We start from the raw sequence: 11,779 nt of genomic DNA, 5'->3' as shown, positions 1-11,779 counted from the left end.
TAGACTGATTACATTGTCAACCTCAGAAAAGCTGAACCCCTGAGCCTTTGGGAATAACACTGCAGTCCAGCTTTTAGATAAACGACCGGCCGTAGATCACTTGGATCCTGATGAGGAGACGGTTGAAGACTCGTCTCAAGAAATCGAGATGCGTCAGGGGCAGGTGGAGACGGGAGGAGGGAGGGGTCTTTTCCCCCGTAAACGAAATCACCCCACGGGGGCTGCTGCTTGTGAGGGTTAAACGAGACGGACAGGGCGTTCCCGGCAGACGGGCAGCAAGGCAGTCGGAACGGGTCTGTGACATGGATTCTCTGCTGGATTAAAGAAAATAACAGCCCACTAAAGGGTCATTAGATGGGCATTAGATCCAGTTCCAGCTCCAGTTCAGGAACCAGCTCTGAGGTCAGGCGAGAGGCTGTATTTCCACCGGCTGCCGGCTTGCGGTGTAACCTCTTTGCTTTTTAGGTTCTGGACCTGTGTCAGCCCCAGAAATTCTGAGCCGGCCGTACAGCCCCAGAGCCCTTCAGGAGGGTGCCCATCCTGGGGAGAGCATTCTGCGTGTCTGGAGTCAGCGGTGCTGCAGGAGGAGGAGCCCGTTCCTCCTTTCTGCGTGTGATGGGCAGCGTCCCCGAGCATCCAGTGCTGTGCTGGCCCCACGTTTCTAGGTTTACGTGTAGAGGCGTGACCCTCACGGTCCTGTCCGCCGCCCGGAATAGCTGGTCCCAGGGAGGTAAGTGCTGCGGAAGAACCAGCAGGGCCGGCAGCCTTGGGAGACTCCTTGGAAAGGGGAGGTTGGAGCCAAGGGCGGGAAGATACAAGCAAAGCCTGTCATCAGAGCAGCTCGTGCTCAGACCCGAGACTGCGGCCTGGTGCTCTGGGGTGACGAGAGCAGAGTGCCAGCGCCCAGCAGGGGCGGCAGGTGGGCGAGGATTCGCCAGTTTTCCATAGTCTCATCCAATTCCAGGTCAGTGACGGCCATGCCTTGAGGGCCGCACTGCATTCCCGGAGCCCGTAAGTCCGTACCCCTGACAGCCACCAGTGCCTTCCTCTCCTGTGCAGGCCCAGCAGAGAAACCTGTAGCAAGACCCCGACATGGACCAAACAAGCTGGCCTTGCCTCCCTTCTGTGACGGTCACGGGCAGGCCCAGGTGCACCCTTCCTAGGGTCAGGGACTCCGCTGGGGTCACCACCTCCAAGGCCCCCCTGGCACAACTGAGCAAGCCACTCAGTCCCACTCAGGAGCAGCCCCCCCCCCCCAGTCCCCAGCACGTAAGTCCTGGGCTGTGGAGGGGACACCAGGCACCCCCCCCACCCCGGGCTGCGGGCCCTGCTACTGCAGACGGCTGTCATTTCAGGCGGTTCCAGAAGGGGGAGCCAGAAGCCACGAAATGGCACCTGCGAGGCCACCTGGGCCGACATCCCGGCTCCAGCTCGCATTTTGGGGGTTAGAGAAGCTGATAGCTTGGGGATTCCTCTGAATATGGTGTCCTGTTGAGCACCAACAAGCAACCCCTGAAACGGGGTCCCCAGGAAAGCCAGTCTGCTCTCGCTGAAGAGTTTCCTCCCGTCCCGCGGGCGCTTGTACACAGGAGGTGTTACTTGTGTCTGGACGGGGAGAGAGTCCCCCGTGGAGGGCTGCAGGGCAGCCTCAGCTCCCACCACCCGTCCCAGGTGCTGGTCGGCCCCTCGGGTGGGCCTGGGGACCATGGCCGAGCAGAAGCCCGGGAGGAAGGGGTCCTCGTGCCAGTTCTGCCGAGTCCTCAGTGCTCAGGCTAACAACAGGATTTTCCAAAATGGATTGTCCTGCGCCTGTGGGCCTGGAAGAGAATCCAGAAATTCTCCAGCCCCACCTCTGCCTGGGTCCTGAGAGTTCTGGGCCCGGAAGGCTGCAGGCACCGAGCTCATCCGCGCTGGGGGTGGACATCGCCCTGGTTGTGACCCGAGATGCGAACAGAAGCGCTGGGGTCCAGATCTAGAAAGACGAGGCCAGCACAGACCATGTCCTGGAAGAGACACATGGCCTTTGGAATCTCCACCCCTCATTAAGGAAGAGAGGGAGGCCCTGAGATCAGGCGTCACTGCAAGTCAGAAATCTGGATTTTTAGGTGAAGTGTCCGTTTTAAAATTGGGCTCCCAGCACTTGTTGCTGTCGTTGGGTTGCCTGGGAGACTGTGCAGGGCAGCCGAGGGGGCACCGTCTGCCGTGGCTGGTTCCCCCGTCACCACAAGGTCAGCCTCAGACCTTCTCCCTGTCCCGAGAGGCCCTCTCACAGCTTGCCTCAGTTTCTCCCTGGGGTCAAGCACAGCTGTCTTTGCAGGTGGGGAGCCAGCAAGGCTCTTGCCCTGGAGGAATGGGATGTCGTGATTCTCACTGATTCCCTCGAGGAGACCTTTCCTCGGAGGCTGCCCCGTGTGGAGCAACCCCTGGCCCTGTAGACCCTGTGTTCCTTCCTCAGGGCATCCTGCTGGGGTGAGGCCTGGCCGGATGAGGACTCCTGACCTCCCCCATGGGCCCCGGGGAAAGACAAGCAAAACAAGGGCCATCCCGAGTGTGCCTCGCTTCTCCCACCTGCAGCTGCCCCGGGCCAGGCTATGCAGAAGAGCTGGGGCCACGAGAAGGAGCTGCACCACCAGCTTCCATCGCAGGTGCCTGCCGCCCTCAGGGACACTTTTAATTGTCTGCATTTCAGTTTGTCTCTAACGGGTCCAGTTGTAGTCCCTCAGAAGTTGTAAACCTAACATTCCCTGCCTGTAGGTGCTGGGGAGAAAATACTGCCCATTCTCCTAGCTGAAGGTTTGTTCCTGTGCCCACACCATGCGTCCAGCACAATCACAGGAAGCACCCCGCCAGGAGAAGGAGAAGCCGCGAGAGCTCCCGTGTTATCCTCACAGTAGCTCGTGCATCCATGTACAATCTCCGGGCTCTGAGACTGCCCTCTTCACTTCCATTGGCCATGGGGAGCCCCGTGCAGACAATGGGGTTAACCGGGGTCCCGGGCCACATGTTGATGCTGACTCCCAGGCACAGATGCTCGTGCGGACCCTGCAGGGCTGGTGGTCAGGGGCTGTGGGTGCCCAGTCCAGGATGCGCCAGGCTTCCAGGCCACTTCACCCTGCTACTCTCCTGCTGACCCGCCGGGATGCACCAGGCTCCCGGGCCAGCCTGCCCTGCTCCTGTCCCTGCTCCTGTCCCTGCTCCTGTCCCACTGCCGTGTGTCCTCTTGACCTGAGCCTCGGCTTGTCCAGCTGGGGCCATCCAGGTGGGAGTAACTGTCTAGATGAGAAAATGAGAGAGAGAACCAGGTCCACAGGACAGGAGCAGGGGGCCAGTATGGGGACATCACGGCCACCGTCGCCTTACCAGGGGCACTGGCTGTCTCTGGCTCTGCCTGTTTCTAGGAACTACCTGGACTGATGCCATCCATGGTCCCCTGTGAAAATTCTTGCTGCGTCCTCTGGGCTCTGTGCCTTCACCTGGGGACAGGGCCCTCCCCTTGGCCTCCTTGAGTCCCCCCTAATTTGTGACAAAATGAGAAGAAACAAAAGGCAGTAAGAGGAGAGCGGGGTGGGCCGGGACAGAATCGGGCCCTGGGCTGCACCGTCATCGCTCATCTCTCAGCTCTCAGTGACCTGAGGACCAGGAGCCCAGACCCAGTGTGGGGACTGTGCGGGGGGCCCAGCCAGGGGCGGGGGCTGTGCCAGGGAACCAGCAGAGACGTGGCTGACGGTACAGCCCGGCTGAGAGCTGTGGAGCTGTGCACTTAGGGAAACCCAGGCATCCCTGACGCGACTCACGGGGCGGGGTGAGCAGGGACGCGCCGGCAGCAGGTGAGTCGTGGGGCCTGGGGACCAAAGCCAGCCTCCGTGGCTGTACGGGGGTGGGAGACCTTGCAGGGCTGGGGCACAGGAAACCTGAAATGCTGAAACCTAAGCACAGCCTGCGTTGGAAAGCCCGTCCTGGGCTGGTCTGGGCATCCCAGTCCTGGGTCATGCCCACCTGCACCCATGGGGCTGCAGCCTCTCCTCTGGGGCCCGGCTTGGTTGCTTCGGCCCTTCCAGGCCCTCCCCGGGCCCTGCCCCAATCCACAGGCCACCCGTGGGTTCTGAAACGCCCCTCAGTGTGGACTCATGAAGACAGACTGTCCCCTGCAGCCCTTCCCAGAGCCTGCAGTTCGGGCCCCACACAAGTTCTCAGGAGCACTGCGGGGCAGCGGTGACAAGGAGGTGTCCGCCCCACTGCAGATCGCCCAGAGCCCACGGCCACCCAGATCATGCACTGTGGGATCCGCAGGTGTGTTGGTCCCAGGTGTCCAGGCTGGCTGGTCACTCAGCTGCACACCTCTGCAGCCCCGTGACGGTCACACCGCTCAGGAGGGGACACCCCGACCTGCAGCCCCCTGGCAGGCCACCCTCCGCCTAGGCCAGACCCATGGCAAGGATGGGGGCACCCTGCTGGCCCCCGCCCCAGCCTCTGAGGACTATAAACCTGAGAACACAGGAGTGATGAGGGAGGTCCCTCAGCAGCGACCAGACACCACACTTGCCGGGGCAGAGAGAGAGAGGGGCAGACACAGGAGGGGAGTGGAGAGAGACAGGGAGAGACACACCCCTTGTCCCCAAGGCACCCTGGGGACCCTAGTGGGGCCATCTGCAGGGACCCCAGGCTCCATCCACCAAAAAGGGGCAGGTGGGAGAGCACCGGGAGGACCGCAGCCCCCAGGAAGCTGCACACACAGTCACCACGCCATCAGAGAGAACAGAAAGCAGGTCTGGAAGAGCTGCCTGCCCACCATTGGTGCTCACAGCAGCCAAAGGGGAAGGTCACTCGAGTGTCCGTGGACAGAGGAGGGACCCACAGTGGGGCCCAACCCATCCACAGAGATGTGACTCAGCCTTAACAAGGAAGAAATTCGGACATGGGCCACACTGCGGATGTGCCTTGAGGACATCCTGCCAAGCTGAAGACGGCAGGCACAGAAGCCCCATCCCAGTCCACTCATTGGAGGCCCCAGAGTTGTCAGATCCGCGGAGACAGGGAGCAGGTGGCGGCCAGGGCTGGGAGGGAGGAAAGTCCCTGTTTCACGGGCAGAGCTTCAGTTTGGGAGGATGAGAAACCTCTGGAGATGGATGGTGGAGATGTTTGCACAACGTGAATGCACTTTAAAAAATGGCCAAGATGGTAAATTTTATGTTATGGCTATTTTACCACAATTAAACCTCAAAGGGGCTGTCTGAGTGGGGCGGAGCCAGCCAAGCCCCAGGTGCAGGTGCTGGGCTGCTCTGCTGGGCATTGACCCATGGCCCCACCCCCATCCCTGCTCCCGGCCTGCAGTGGCCACCTCGGTGTTGAGGGTTCATGTGCCCTCGCACTTTGGCAGACGCCACTTCCTGTCTCTCAGAAGCAGCAAGGCCCCGACCGCTTTGTAAAAAGCATCTCTTCTCCGGCACCAGACGGCCCCAGCCCAGCATCTCCATGAGTGAAGTGTAATGAGCCAGAACTGCAGGGTTAGGTTTCGCTTGAAACTCACTCAGGTTCAAAAATTAATGGAAAAAGTGCCTGGCAAAACTTGTTTAGAGCTTTATTGAGCCAAAACACTTTAAAAACAGTTTGGGAAGCTCAGTGAACCCAGGCCGTGGCCCAGTCTCATGCTTCGTCTAGGGCGGGTTCCGTTCCCTCAAGCAGGTAATGGGAGTCCTGGACCGGAGCCCCAGGCAGAGCAGCCAGGCCACACCACCAGGGCCTGCCTCGTCACCCTGCAGTCAGGAATGCTCTGCACATGCATCAGAAGGAGAGTGGCTGAGCATCAGGAAGGAAAATAGAAAGGGCAGCCTCGCTGCCCAAGGCCGGGATAGAGATGACTCGCCTTGGGTTGCTACCTAATTAAACGGATTTGGGTAAACCAAGTAGTTTAAAGAAAAATGTTGGAATATTACCATTTGAAAACTATTATTATTTTGCAAGAGGAAAATAATTGTGAGTTCACAGGGACAAACCCAAACTTGCCAGAAACTAAAAACGTGATTTATTTACCTCTCGACCAGCATTAGCGAAAAGAGCAGAGCTGCAGGATCAGGATGCAGCCCTGGGCCCTCCTGCCTCAGCCGTCTGGCACTGCGAGAGGGGCAGGCACACAATGACAGCCACTGCTTGTCCTGCAAAGTGCAGAACAGAGAAGAGAGGCTCCGAAGCACGGAGTGCCTCTGCCCGGGCTTTGCACACGTTCCTGACGACTTAAGACGCAGCTATGCAGAACCATTGCATCTCTCTGAAGCTGTCCTCATTGGCCTCAGGCTGATGGCACGTCCCTGAAGGGGTCGCGTCTCCCTGGGACACACACGTGGTACCCTTTCCCCGCCCCCGTGCACACCAGTGGAGTGTCAGCTCAGCCCTCTTTGTGTTTTCTACGAGAAAGCGAGGTTTAAAGGGGACATTTTTCTTGCGTAGCGTGGTGTATGAGGCCCAGATGGCTGCAGCAGCTGTGCTGGCCTGGCCCAGCCTCCTCACCGGGAGCTTCCCTCTGGCTAGAGTTGCTGTTTCATCTGCCTCTATTCCTGTGGCCCCGCTCCCGTGGAGGAAGAAGGACCCTGTTCAGCTGTGGCCTTCCTGTGAACTAGGCCTCCTTCAGGTGTGAGTGACAGAATCCACATTAAACTCAATTGAGCAGAAAAGGGAAGTTGCTTCCTGACCAAGGTGAAGATCCCCGGGGCAGGCTCTCAGGTCCCACTAGACTCAGGGGCTTGAGCAGGGCATGGAGTCGGCCTCTGGAGTCCCTGTCTCCATGGCAGCCCCAGGGTCCACAGCTTCCCCAGGAGGGCGCTCTTCAGGCCCTGGCTTCAGAGGAAGAGAATGCAGTTCCCTGTGGCTGCGAGGCAGCAGCAGGTGGACCTCCCTGGCCTTGGGTGGGCTATGCCCCCGCATGGGTTATGGAGGGACTAGGAACATTCCCATGACCCCCCTGGAGTTTGAGCCAGGCAGTGGAGGTCCTCAAGCAAAGGTCATCCCACAGGGAGTGCTCTGTCCAGCAGGAGTGCCCTGGCCATGGGGCCCACGTGAGGGCACTGGCCTGGAAGGGAGCGTCTTAGTGGAGGCACAGGTGTGGTGTGGGTGCTGCCGGGCCACCTGAGAGGGGACACACATTCTAGGAAAGGCCACAGTGCACTGTGACAGGCATGGTATCCCGGAAGGAATGAAAAGCACTGCCCAGCCGGGTGCGGTGGCTCACGCCTGTAATCCCAACACTTTGGGAGGCCAAGGCGGGTGGATCACGAGGTCAGGAGATCGAGACCAGTCTGACCAACATGGTGAAACCCCGTCTCTACTAAAAATACAAAAATTAGCCAGGTGCAGTGGCGGGCACCTGTAATCCCAGCTACTTGGGAGGCTGAGGCAGGAGAACCGCTTGAACCGGGGAGGCAGAGTTTGCAGTGAGCCGGGATTGTGCCACTGTGCTCCAGCCTGGGCAACAGAGCGAGACTCCATCTCAAAAAAAAGAAAAAAGAAAAAAGAAAACCACTGCCCTTTGGGTTGGTTTCCTGGGGCTGCCATCACAAATGACCACAAACTGCGTGGCTTGAATGGCAGAAACATGACCTCACAGTTGTGGAGGCCAGAAGGCACAGTCGAGGGTCAGCATGGCCAAGTGCCCTCTGGAACCTGCCACGGCGGTCCCTTCCCTTCCTCTTCCGGCTCATGGTGGTCCAGGTGCTCCTTGGCACACGGGGCCATCATTCCAGTCTCTGCCTGTGTCGGCACACCACATTCCCCTTGTCTGTCTTCTCTTATGAGGGCACCAGTCATCACTGGAGTCCCCTTAATTGACACCATCTTAACTAGTTACAACTGCAGAGGTGCCAGTTACCAAATGAGGTCTCATTCCCAGAGACCAGGGACTTTAATGAGTCATTTTGGAGGATGCAGTTCAATTCACAACAGCATTGTTCTGAAATAATGATTACGCTGTATTGAGCCATTAGCAGGTGCCTCTCATTGATCTACTCTGCGAGGTGAAGGCTGTTACTATTGGCTCCCGTAGGTGCTCTGGGGACTGGAATCCAAACTCGAGCTGTGGGCGAGTGGCTTCTCACACGGGAGCTGATGTGCTCTGTGAACCCGTCCGCAGGAAACTGGTGGAGTTAAAAACCCCCAGCCATTTACAGTCTCTGGAAATGGTCCTAAGGACACACAGCAAGTGAAGACACACCTATTGAAAAAGACCTGATTTTTTTAAATCACCTTTACTAGGAAAGGTGAATGTATTTGGTATTTAAACCAAAGTCACCGCCTCCTCCCCTCCCCCTCCCACTCTGGCAGGTCGGCTGCAGCTGAGGACACGGTGGGTAGGGGAGAGTGACCCTGGGAGGGCAGCATGTCACCGTTTCTCATCCTGCCCCATCTGCCTGTTGCTGGGGCTGCTATGTCCTGGGGAGTCCGGTGGAGGGGTGGGGGCTCCCTTCTGCCCGGTCCCCACACTCATGGGCAGGAGGCTGGGCCTTGGGTGTGGCACACTGAGAAGACAGGGCGCGACTACCCTTGCCCCTACTGACAGGGCAGTGATTCCAGGCCAGGAGAGGCCAGCGGGGTCTCGGGATGCTGCCCTCTCAGCACTCAGCTCCTGGAGATGGAGGTGTCATTCACACTGAGGCTGGCCATTGTCCCCGTCCCCAGCTCCAGAGCCCTGGCTCAGAGATTTTGCCTGGAGTGAGAAGCAGTAAGGAAAAGAGCTTCTCATCTCCTCCCAAAAGAACCGACTTCATTTTCAGCAGAACATGGGAGAAGCTGAAAGCTCATATTTGGGACATTCATGGATTTAAAGAAGATTTAGCCTAGATTTAGGAAAGTAATAGCTGTGAGGGGCCTCCAGGGGTCAAAACAAACATCACATGTGGACATCAGAAACTCTTCCTTCAAAGAAGGCACCATTTAATTGGAGTAGTTTGTAGAGTAATTTATGCCCCAGATATTGTTAAAAACAAGAGAGCAATCCAATGGCTGTTGGTGGAATTGAACAGCTGGGTGTGGTCAGAGAAAGAGAGGAAGAGATCTCTATCAAAATCCTGTCATTCCAGGGTGACTCTGGGCACATGTAAGCCTCCTCTCCCTACGGGGCAAGCCAGAGGCGTAACTTTGCTGGCGGAGGGCGCAGTGTATGGAACAGGCTTCACCGCAGTAATCTCAGAAGTCGCTAGACAAGTAAATAAGCAAATAACAAGCCCCACAGGAGGACCAGTATCCAGAGCTGCTATAATACATTGTTTAAAACGCCCAGTTTCCAACAAAATAGGAGGCATGCAAAGAAACACAAGAGTGTGACCCTCACATTTAAATTTTTTAAAAAGCAGACAACAGAAACTGCCTGGGAGAATGACCAGATATTGGATTGAATGGAAAAAGGCCAACACATCCTTTACATGCTCAGAGAACTAAAGTAAATCTTGATTAAAGAAGGCGGGACAACAATGTCACATCACGTAGAGACTGTTGATCGAAAGTATAAAAAAGAACCAGTGGAAATTCTGGAGTTGGAAGGTGCAATCACTGAAGTGAACCATTCACTGTTGGAGCTCAGCGATCGATTTGAACTGGCAGAAGAACGAAAGTGAACTTGAAGATACATCAGTAGAGATTATGCAAGCCCAGAACAGGGAGCAAATAGAATGAAGGAGACCAAGGGGAGCCTTGGAGAGCTGAGGGGCCCCAGGGATGCCCTCAAGGGCACCAGCCCACACAAGGGGTGTACTACAAGGAAAGGAGAGGAAAGAAAGGATGAAAAAATATTAAAAGAAATAATGGTTGAAAATATCACAGATTAGTTTTTAAAAATAACCTACAAAACCAGGAATCTTAATGAACTCCAACTGGGGCAAACCTGAAGAGGCCCACAGACCCACACATTATTAGTAAAAATGCTGAAAGTCAATAATGAGAAAATCTCAAAAGCCAAAACAATAAAATAATGCATCACTTACAAGGGAACACCAATAAGGTTAACAAGTGACTTCTGAGCAGCAATGATGTGAGCTAGAGGCAGTGGGATAACAGCCAAAGGAGAGGAGAGGAGAGGGAAGGGGAGGGGAGGGGAGAGGAGAGGAGAGGGAAGGGGAGGGGAGAGGAGAGGAGAGGGAAGGGGAGGGGAGAGGAGAGGAGAGGGAAGGGGAGGGGAGAGGAGAGGGAAGGGGAGGGGAGGGGAGAGGAGAGGAGAGGGAAGGGGAGGGGAGAGGAGAGAAGAGGGAAGGGGAGGGGAGGGGAGAGGAGAGGGAAGGGGAGGGGAGAGGAGAGGAGAGGGAAGGGGAGGGGAGAGGAGAGGAGAGGGAAGGGGAGGGGAGAGGAGAGAAGAGGGAAGGGGAGGGGAGGGGAGAGGAGAGGGAAGGGGAGGGGAGAGGAGAGGAGAGGGAAGGGGAGGTGAGGGGAGAGGAGAGGGGAGGGGAGGGGAGAGGAGAGGGAAGGGGAGGGGAGGGGAGGAGAGGAGGGGAAAGGGGAGGGGAGAGGAGAGGAGAGGGAAGGGGAGGGGAGGGGAAGAGAAGAGGGGGAAGGGGAGGGGAGGGGAGAGGAGAGGAGAGGGAAGGGGAGAGGAGAGGAGAGGGAAGGGGAGAGGAGGGGAGGAGAGGAGAGGCAAGGGGAGGGGAGAGGAGAGGAGAGGCAAGGGGAGGGGAGAGGAGAGGAGAGGGAAGGGGAGGGGAGAGGAGAGGGAAGGGGAGGGGAGAGGAGAGGAGAGGGAAGGGGAGGGGAGAGGAGAGGGAAGGGGAGGGGAGGGGAGAGGAGAGGGAAGGGGAGGGGAGAGGAGAGGGGAGGGGAGAGGAGAGGAGAGGGGAGGGGAGAGGAGAGGAGAGGGAAGGGGAGGGGAGGGGAGGGGAGAGGAGAGGAGAGGAGAGGGAAGGGGAGGGGAGGGGAGAGGAGAGGAGAGGGAAGGGGAGGGGAGGGGAGAGGAGAGGGAAGGGGAGGGGAGAGGAGAGGGAAGGCGAGGGGAGAGGAGAGGAGAGGGAAGGGGAGGTGAGGGGAGAGGAGAGGGGAGAGGAGAGGAGAGGGAAGGGGAGGGGAGAGGGAAGGGGAGGGGAGAGGAGAGGGAAGGGGAGGGGAGGGGAGGAGAGGAGGGGAAAGGGGAGGGGAGGGGAGGAGAGGAGGGGAAAGGGGAGGGGAGGGGAGAGGAGAGGAGAGGGAAGGGGAGGGGAGGGGAGGAGAAGAGGGGGAAGGGGAGGGGAGGGGAGAGGAGAGGAGAGGAAGGGGAGAGGAGAGGAGAGGGAAGGGGAGGGGAGGGGAGGAGAGGAGGGGGAGGCAGAGGGAGGGAGGGAGGAAGGAAGGAAACCTGTCAGTCCCAAATCCTATACTCAGCAGAGCTTTCTTTCAAGAATGAAGGTGAAATAAAGACGTTTTCAGACAAACTGAGAGTTTGTTGCTAGCTGACCCACCTCACAAAAAATACTAAAGTTCTTCAGGCAGTAAGCAAGAAACTTCAGACAGTAATTTGAAATCACAGGAAAAAAACAGAGTGCCTCTTAAGGTAATTATGTAATTTCATAAGATGGTACAAATACAGATTTTTCTCTTTCTGTAACTGGTGTGAAAAGTGATTGTATAAAATAATGTATATAAAATATAATGTTGGGCCTGTAACTTACAGAAATGCAATATATGCATAGTGCCAGTAACAATACAAAGGAAATGAATGAGAACAAAGCTATATTGGACTAAAGAAATAACTACAGATGGTAAAATAATGGTTATCACAACGTATTCTTAGGTTTGTAACATTACTGTTTATAATGTAGAATGTATAAAAGGGGGA

This window comes from Macaca fascicularis, chromosome 18 (assembly GCF_037993035.2).
Source record: "Macaca fascicularis isolate 582-1 chromosome 18, T2T-MFA8v1.1".
NCBI classification, from domain to species: Eukaryota; Metazoa; Chordata; class Mammalia; order Primates; family Cercopithecidae; genus Macaca; species Macaca fascicularis.
Note: the sequence above shows the minus strand (reverse complement) of the source record.